Consider the following 10,258-nt stretch of genomic DNA (forward strand, 5'->3'; position numbering starts at 1 on the left):
CAACAAACTGAAATGAATTTCCTTTGTTGCTAGACTAATTTATTAACACCTGCACCTAATTTCAAGGGTGGGAGAAGTGCCCGAGATGGGTTCGAACGAGAGTTTAGACTAATTCATTATATTAGGAGGTGGAAACGTTGTTGAGATGGGTTCTTACAATAGTTTAGACCAGATACATTCGCGAAAGTGTTCGCTTATTACAGGTGTTGTATGTTGTTTCGGACCAAAAATCGATGCCCGCGGTCGCGTTACACAGGTGGTCGTTTAATACAGGTAACTTTTACGAAGACTCTATGGAGAAACTATTCCGTGCCAGAAATTTTTGCCCGTTTTGACAGGTGCCCGTCGAATGCAGGTGGTCGCCTAAGCAGTTTTCACTGTATATATAAAAATGGGGAATATCGCGCTTCTGACAATCGCTGCGAGTATGTGGGCTAGATTTAAAGAATCCTTGCTTCTCGCGTGTACAACTGTATGTGGCCAGCTCACGCGTCGGAAAATCTTCTGATTTATTCGTGTACGCACCAGACGGAAAAACAAAATATATCGTGTATCCACAAACACTCCAATAAATAAATAGAATTGAAAATTAATAATAATAATATTATAATAATAAGTTTCAATAAAAATGATAAAATGTAAATTTAATTTTATCATAACGAGTTTGCTTGAATTTCCTTTCTTCTGAGATCGCAGCAATGCGCGACGGATAAGCTAGTTATTAATATAAAAGCCGTCGTTTGTGTGTGTATTCTTATAACTGTCATTTTAGTCCAATCCAGATGAAATTATAATTATATTTCTTTCATGTTCAGACTGAAAATATGGGCTATTTATTTTGCAGAAACATTAGCTATGGGATAAACGTTTTATTGATTTGAAATAGCACTTTACCTTGCAGTGACATCACGGACCTCGTTTAGTTCAGGGAGTTTCTCTTTGGATACACTTTCAGATATTTTGGCAAATGGCGTATTTTAAACTTACTTCATTAAATTTAAAATTTAAACTTTAAGAAAGCATAGCCACATCGAGTTACTCTATAAGAATTTTTTTTTAAATCCTCTCTCATTATCACGTGATCCAATAGGAAGTAACGATCCAACGAACCCGTTAGCTTCAATATCTACTTTATCATAAAAAGCATTCAATCATGCTTGACAACGGGAAAGTCTAGTATTTATATAATTTAAGCTTATTTTTATGAACTAAATTCGTTTAATTTAAACGTAGTCGATAATTTTAAATGAACAATATGACTTTCGTTCTTTTCTTATTGTCAAAGCTCTTAACAAGTTAAATATAAATTGATTAGACTATAAAAAAATAAATAAATGCAATTAAGTCTGAATGAAATATAAATATCTAACAGAATCACGGGCTGATATTTCAGTTTTTAGTGTTGATGAAGTAAATATTAAATCTATAGAATATTAATTATTGTAATGAGACGTTTATTTCTATATTAAAAAGGTTTAAATAAACTTTCTTTTCATGACTGTGTCTAACCGTTAGAACTAATTACTAGAATTATTGATGTAAAAAATAAGAAAATCGCTACTACTTACAAAAAGTGTGCCTTTTTACCTTCCTTTTGAAGATTCTTTCACTGTAATTTTAGCTCTTTTTATTTCGAAGTTCCTTCTTTTTTCTTCACTTTAATTTATTACAGAAGATAAATTCCACTTTTCTTTATTGGCAAGTCTTCTTCAACCTAAAAAAAAAAACAAAAATAATACTGTACAGTACTGTATTTGTCCACACAAGGCGAGTGCTTTGACCACTCCACTACTTGTTTCTTTTGTTTCGTTTCCACACGTGGTCTAAATCTTTTCCAGGAATAAATTCCTTAACAAAAAGGAGACCTTGCCCTTAATTAAGCAAGTTTCCCTGCATTTAGGGATTAGGATCCACTTCTAGGGCATAGGGAAACTTTTTTATCTGTAAGGAAATTTTTAAAAAGTTGGTGACATTCAAGAAATTTACACAACATATCCACCCACCTACAGCCGAAAGTCTGATATGTTAACCTTTATTGGGCCGGGCTTTAAAAAAAAATAAACAAGCAAAAAATTAATTGTAAAAGCCTTACTGTCCTTTTAAATGTTATTGTTAATTGTCTACTTGGACTTTACTTATTAATAATAAATACTTTATTAATAATAAAGAATAAAAGAGCACATACGTGCAATAACGGGTAATTATGCAAATTCTGCAGTAGCAGAACACTGCAATAGTTATGGGTGCCAAATCAACAAAGATACTATAAAAATTAAGAAAAAAGAATCAAATAATTACAAACGTCAATTATACGAACATTTAAACATAAAGAAAGAAAGAAATAAAATAAACAATAATTTGGGTCGTATAATCCACCAATCCTCGAACACCATACTAGATGACGTTTATAAAAAAGCATAGTCTCTAAACTATAATACTGTTGAATTGTGAAAACTTGAAAATTAATGTGAGTTTTTTTGGTTTTCCTATGTGATGTTTTTAGTTTTTAATAATTTACAACCTTTATTTATTATATTTTAATTTATTTATACAGTAAAATGTTTAAATCATTAATTAATTATACAACGAAAAAAATACATGTATACTCTGTTCTGGAATATGTATTTACAGTAAGTTTTAAAATTATTTTTATGGATATGTAAAAAAATTTTAACTTATACAATAACTTATCTTGTTTTATTATTGTTACTTTTTAGTGTGTGGTAGTACTACTGCTGATGAGGGGCATGCTAGCCCGAAACACGTGTAATATGTGTACAGAAACTATTACTACAGGTGATATAATAAAGAAATTTTGTTCTTTCCTGAATTAACTCTCATTGCGGTGTCAATCTTTAAACACCAGTATTAAATCCTATTAATAAGTAAAGTCCAAGTAGACAATTAACAAAAACAAAAAATTAATTTTATGATAATTTTTTAAATTACGATATCTCGCTCGAAAATCGCGCTAGATTTAATCTGCTTTCTGTTTTTAATCAAAATCATATTACAGATTACGTTTGTTTAATTTTCTATATAATAACAATTTAAAACAATATTTAAATTTTACAAAAAGAATTAATTAAACAGATTTGATGAATTTTATAGTTTAGTCACTTACATCCAATGCTTCTCAACGTGGGGTGCACGCCCCATCGGGTGGAATTTGAATATTTTGGGGACAATGCGCAAATAATTATTTGTTACATTTTTTTGTTAAACAATCGCATTTGTCGAAAATATTTTTGATATGGCAACCTGACTTTCTGAGAAACAGATGCAACACTAGAGCAAATGTCAATACGACACTCAGTTAATACGTGTGATTGTGTGTCCCTGTTAAATTCTCTGAAGTTTATAACTTACTTTAATTTCGTTAAATTTTTATTTTCCTCTTATTTTTCTTCCCTTCCTTTGTCACGGGGGAACATAAAATTTTAAAGATGCTTTGGTGGGATACGGCTAAAAAGAGTTGAGAAAACACTGCTTTAAACAAAACAAACCGCAGTCCTCTAGCTAGAGCGGGGGAGAAGTTATTGCCATTAATTACACTGTCTCTAATTACTCTCCTGGGAGAAGCGTGAATGAGTCATCTGAGGGTCGAAGTTAACACAAGTTTTCTTCCATATAATATATATATTATACATTATTTTTATATTATTTCGGCTATTTTTACAATATTCGACTGTAATAGGCAATTTTGCATTAGATTATTTACATATTTTCTCGTATTACGTAACGCCAGGGGGAGTTGACTTTCCCGGAAAATTTATAGCTTGACGGCCCAAAATAATGTTTACTCGCGTAAATACTGTCTAAGAACATTAAATTAACTAATTAGAGCTAAAAGAAAATAAATTAAAAAAGCGAATTTATAGCGATTATTTACATTTTACTTCGAAGGTGAGAGGCGGGACTTTCTCGATTCGATTTATAGCACAAGGTATGTGATTGGTTAAAGTAATGTCAACAAAGACAGAAGATAGCCAATTAAAGTTTAGAAGGAGTTTCCCTTTGATTGTTTTCAGCCAACTGTGTAGTTAATTTCGTATATTTGCTGTAGAATAGTAGGGGGATGTATTTACCGAAATATTTATGGCACTTTTTGGCTGAAACAAAGTCAATCGACCTACAGAATAGCGAATCAGAGCTTAAACAGTTGCAAAATCGAATTAAACGCGAACTAATCGAATTTTTGGATTATTTTTAATTGCATTAAACATCAAAAGTCACGTGATGTTTACGCCTATCGGTGTAGGGAAAAGACTGTTTTCGGCCTATGCGTCTGTTTGCAATAAACTGATTCATATACAGGAGAGAGCCGCACCGATTCGAACGAAACTTGTTAAACATGTAACTGCTCCCTGTTCAAATAATAGCATCCACTTCTCAAGCGTTTTCGAAAAACTAGTCTCTGGAAATTGAATTTTTAGCTTTTAAGTCTGGAAGTTCCCTAATCTTTCGCAATTGTGATGGCTGACTGGATATTGTGTTAGATATCGGAACTACAGGATTGCAATTTTATGTTTTTTTTCTTTTTTTTATTGCGTGTAACACGATTATTTTACCATATCATTACCATTGTTGTTACTACAGTATTATTATTCCTCATGTGTATAGCTTATAGAGCAACAGATTTAATAACCGTAATGTCATTACCTGCTTAGCGAAGAAGAAATAAAAATTTTATTTAACAGCATAAAACAGTTTAATCTAGACAGACTTTTTTTTTCACGAAACAGGAAATGACGTGATGATTTCTAATCTCTTGTTTGTAACTTTTAAACGTAAGGGATAATAATAGTACAGGTAACCCCCGTATAACACGGCACTTCTATAGCACGGATTCGCTCTAACACGGTTCGAGAATTGGTACCATCCCTCGTATAACACGGTACTTTTATAGCACGGATTCGCTCTAACACGGTTCGAGAATTGGTACCATCACCCGTATAACACGGTACTTTTATAGCACGGATTCACTCTGACACGGTTCGAGAATTGGGTAAGACTCTCGTACAACAGGAAATGTAATAAATTTTTACATATTTAACTAATAATCGTTCACGAAAATTATTATTTTCGTGAACTATTAGTACTTAAGTATGTAAATTTTCTCTTCTCGCCTTCTGTCGATACAGGTGGTCCTTCTCGAAACTTGTTTCAATGTTGCCAGAACGCGACGCTTCTGCTTCTGATGTTGCCGAATGTTTTTCCCTTATTCCATACTTGCTTTATTCTTCATAAGTGCTTAGCACCATATAAGGAAATTTATAAAGACCTTTTAACTAGAAGCAAGCAATCTAAAATTACATACATTTTGCAAAAGGTAAAGCATGGATCTGAAGATAATGCAGAAAAATGCTCAGAGGATAAGGATAACTTGCCAAAAAGAAAACTCTCTCGGTTAATTAATAGTGTTTTTAGTGATGACAAAGAAAATATTGTTAATTTATATTAATATGTATCACTTAAAAAATTTTAATGAAGATATTTATCTTAATTATGAAAATATACTAGCATGTTTTCTAATTTTTGGAACCCTAACCCTCCTTTTCGTATTAGTTCTTTGTTTCGTATAACACGGATTCGCATAACACGGCAATTTTTTTGAACGTAACTACCGTGTTATACGGGGGTTACCTGTAATAAGAATGCTAATAATATGTTAAAATTAAATTATTCTGTTACATGTAAAAAAAAATCTAAAATGAATCAAACCCATATCCCTTAGATTAGATGCCTTTTCACTTCTTTTGGGCTTCGCAGTTCTCAGGAGTTAGCGGCTATCCATAAATTACGTCTTCATTTTTCTTCAAATTTTTACTTCCCCTCCCCATTGTTTTAGCTTGTCCAAGTTTCCGAAACCTCTTCCTCTTTTTAAACGTTCAACGAAGCTCCACCTTCCTCAAAATCTTTTATTACTATATGAATGATTGGTACTATAAATATATATGAAACATACAAGAAATTCTGAATTGCAGTAAAACTTCTATATAACAAAGTCCTTAAATCCTGAAGGAATTCGCTATAAAAAAATTTCATTATACTGTATAGCAATTACAGTTTCTGATAAAAGAAAGTATTATTTTATCATAATATTTTCGTTAGTTCATGTAATTTAAGTGAATATAAAGTTAATTATAATTTTAAGAGGTTAAGCAAATTTACATTTATTTCTTAAAATACAAGCTAATTTAACTACATTTTCGTTAAAAAGAAATTGTAATTTTTCGTTGCATAGAACGATTAAAAAATGTTCTCTCTTCGTAATATGTTTCAGACTTATTAAGAACAGTAGGATTCGAACCCACAATGGGCTTGCAAAAAGAGGCCCTCTTAGTGTCCACAGGGCGGAAAGAGTTAAAAAAAAAGTACATCGACATAAACACAGGTTATAGCACGTTATGCTGAAGGTTTTGCATCAGTGGCGTGCCGTGACATTTGGTGATAGGGAAGCTGTGTTTCTGTAAGAAGCCGACTTCCCGGGGCAATCAGTCATTGATGGTCTAGGGTCCATTCGTATTCGTTTGTTCGATAAGCCAGTAAAAACCGTAGACTTCTCTAAATGTATATTTAATTAATAGATTATCTAACGCACTTAATAAATAAGCAAGTTCAATATAATTTCTTTATATTAGATTCAATAGATTCCCTATGCCTTCTAAATGCCAATTCTTGCTTCGATAACATCTACTAATTTAAATATAATATATCTATTAGCCGTAACTTTGTTATAATTTTCAACATTTATTTTATATTGTTTACTAATGTTAAATTCTATTCTATTTTGATTTCCAAATTGCTTCAATTTTACGAAAGAATCGATGCGAGATTTACGATTTTCGTGTCTTTTGCGAACTTTACTCAAATTATTTAAATCGTCAAGGCCATTCTTATTCCACAAACTAATTTTATTTGAAAATAGTAGGCAAGGACAACAAAACAATTTTTGCAATTTTATGCACCCACAAAGCAATTTTATGTCTTCATAAATTTTATCGTGAAAATGTCGAACATAATTTTTTGTTGACGTATTTATATTTAATTTAGGCATTGGTCTTTTTCTTTTAATAACGTTTTCTTTTACATTATACGGTCTTGAGCCAAAACTTTTTAAAATAAATTTTCAATATCGCAATTACATTCTAAATCGCTAGCCACGATATAAGAGCTAAAATTAAAAATAAAATTATAAAAACGTTAAAATAAAATGTGTGATGGATATACAATTATTGGGGAAAGTGGTGCAAGATGGGGCCATGGGTAAGACGGGGACGTCTGTTTATTCGTGGTTAACGCGCTTTCATCTATCTGTTATTTGGGGAACTAAATATTAACCTCAAAAGGGATTACGGGACGAGAGAACGTCCGAATCGCTCTCTTTGTTTGAAAGTAAGACAGTTTTCCACGTTTCGGCAATACTTTATCTAATTTTACGCCCGCTACAAAGTTTCTACAAAGAAAATATCATTGTGAACTTTACATTACCTTTTAGATGAAGATATTATGGTATTCGAGTAACTTTTAAGATTGAAATTGTTTAGTTTTGAAATAAAGTTGACCCTTGTTTGCAGTCAGTATGAAAAGTGCACGTTGGGGCAAGATGGTTTAAAATTATACGTAAATGCACCATCTTGCCCAAGGTTGGCCACGAATTCTGCTGCTGGCTAGAGGCTCTGCAATATAGTGCAGTGAACTAGTTTTAAATTCGTTGTCATTGTTAATTCTATATCATTTTTTTCGAATATATAAAATAATAAATTTAAAAATGATCTTTTTATAGAAAATGAAATATTCCAGTTTTAAATCATATCTAACTGTAATAAATTTATACAGTACTGTATATATTGTATTACTTTATTATTTATGTTTTTACGTTTTATTTTAAAAACATTTTTTTAATTTAAATACTATCTTAACAAAAAATAAAATGCGAGATAACAATCGAAATAAACATTTTTTTCCACGAAAAAAAAAATATCGTCTGCTTACAAAGTAGCGAAACTGAGCATGCGCGAAGTGACAGTATCGTCTGGTACAGTAAATAAGAGTAAGTTCAAACTTTTATACAGTGGGTGATCGGTTAACGAACATAATCCGTTCGATATCCGAACTTTGTTCGCTATCCGAATTGTTCGTTAATCGATTATCTATTTACCATAGGTTTTAATGGAAATTTAATTAATTCGTTCTGGAACCCCTCAAAATACAAAAAAATATATTTTCTTACTACGTTTATTTATATGTAATAATAAAAATACATACATACACAGTCTTGCGTTTTTATTAGTCATGTTTTTTCCGTTTGAAAGGGTTAAAGAATCTTTCTAATATCGATTGCTTTTCTCTCTTCTTCAGGATTTTTCGTAAGTAATTAATAGCATTGCGATTGTTGAAATCCCCAAGCCTCAACCTGGTTTGGATGCCATTCTAAGACCGTTGTTCTGCCATCCTCCCACTTCTTCAAAGGATCTTTAATAGCAGATATCGGAATTAAACCTCTTTTTCACAAGAAAACATATCTCACCGAGTTTCTTGGTGTTCTTCTGTCGTCAGATCCGTTTTAGGTTCCATAATCAGCTCTTCGATGTTCTTTATTTCTCGGATGTGATTTTCGTTACTCCTTTAGCTGCTTGACTCTTCTTGATTATATAGTATTTTTCTTGAATAAGATTGAACTGCGGTCTACTGTAGACCTGTTCACGCCATACTGCCCAGCAACATTAGGCATCCTCTGCCCACTCTCTACTTTTGCTATTATACTCTCACCTTTCGAAAAGAAAAACAGACGCAAAACTTAACGAGTGCTTACCCGACAAACAAACCGCTGAACCTAAAGAGGTGAAATTTGGTACCCAGTTAGGGTACGTCATGAAAACACACACTAAGAAGGGATTTTTCGAAATTCCCCCGCGGGGGAAGAGCATTAAGGCTTAACCGGAAAAACGGCTTCTACTGTAATATTTTAGATGCGATTTTTTGTTTCTAACTGCGTTTTAGTAGGGAATGCACACTAAGAAGGGATTTGTCGGAATTCCCCAGCGGGGGGAGAGCATTTCATTTCAGACATTGTTATAAATATTTTGATATATTTCGATTTTTTAACCAAATGTTCGAACCGTTTCAAATTCGAATTTGTTATTGCATATTGGTTCAATTATAGAACGATTGTAAACGTTCCAGAAAATTCATCAAATTGAAAACATTTCGTTTGATTCTCGGCAATTCTCATCATTCTCAGTGGTAGGTGTTATATAACAATGACTATGGTTGTTGAAATACTGAATATAAATGGTGTTTGCTTGCAAAACATCCGCCGGTGAAGTCGCGGGTAACAGCTAGTTTACTATAATAATAAAATAATCAAAAACAACAAATGTAAATTGCAAATTAAGTTTTTTTTACATTCTTTATTAGACGATACAGTATTTTTAACCTTACAGAAACTTGTATTTAATGTTTTATATATATTACAACAGAATATGCTAAGTGGAAATGCAGATTAGTTAACAATTTAATATAATTTTCACCTAAACATAATTCATAGTTTTTAATGCATAGTTTTTAAAACATTTTAAATAATAAGTTATTATTTCTACAAATTCTTCAATCCATTGGTTTGCTTTTCAAATCAAATCCTGTGGAAACTTAAATATAGACACTGAATATCACTTCGCTTTATATTTTCCTACGCAACACAAACAAAAATAGCTTACTATGAAAACATTACAGTACAAATGCAACATTACTTTTTCCTGGCACTTATATTGATAAACAATTTCCATGATGAAATGTGTGGAAATTCTTATTTAAAACATATTCAAAGGAATTTAAATACTTACAGTATTATTGATCGTTAAATAATTTATACAAGAATTCTATAATTTTAATTTGAAAAATGGTAATACAAATTTGATTAAACATATTTACAGATATATCTATTATGGAACTGGATACATGAAATTTCTGTAAATTTGAAGTGTTGTTTCTTAACACACAGATTTTGAACTGACATTCAAAAGCACAAAATATTTATTGACAGAAAGAACTGTCAATCCTAACTAAAGCATTAAAAAATTTTTTCTGATGAGAGTAATCTATGGAGAATAGGCCTATTCTTTATTCAAAATTGTTCAATAACTTTTACATTTAAACTTTATAATTTGTTAAGCAAGATTTGTGAAAATTTCTCTTTCAGAGGTATACAAAACTTAGCTAATTTTATTGTTTCATCTAACTATATTAAATGTAT

The 10,258-nt window shown here is 31.4% G+C and overlaps 1 long non-coding RNA gene across 2 annotated transcripts in view; it reads right to left on the reverse strand.

Annotated features, from left to right (window-relative positions):
- Positions 1–1,980, reverse strand: part of LOC111622284 — an 8,295-nt gene extending 6,315 nt beyond the window's left edge. Inside the window, exons 1-2 of one of the 2 annotated variants that reach the window (XR_002756239.1) lie at positions 1,793–1,980; positions 1,569–1,714 (exon numbers count right to left, since the gene is read on the reverse strand). This is a non-coding gene — a long non-coding RNA (uncharacterized LOC111622284). Of the gene's footprint in view, positions 1–1,568 lie in introns of both variants that reach the window. The other variant, XR_002756238.1, reaches the window with a different exon arrangement.
- Positions 1,981–10,258: the final 8,278 nt, after the last annotated feature.

This window comes from Centruroides sculpturatus, unplaced genomic scaffold (genome assembly GCF_000671375.1).
Source record: "Centruroides sculpturatus isolate CEXI.00-Female unplaced genomic scaffold, Cexi_2.0 scaffold337, whole genome shotgun sequence".
In the NCBI taxonomy this organism is placed as follows: Eukaryota; Metazoa; Arthropoda; class Arachnida; order Scorpiones; family Buthidae; genus Centruroides; species Centruroides sculpturatus.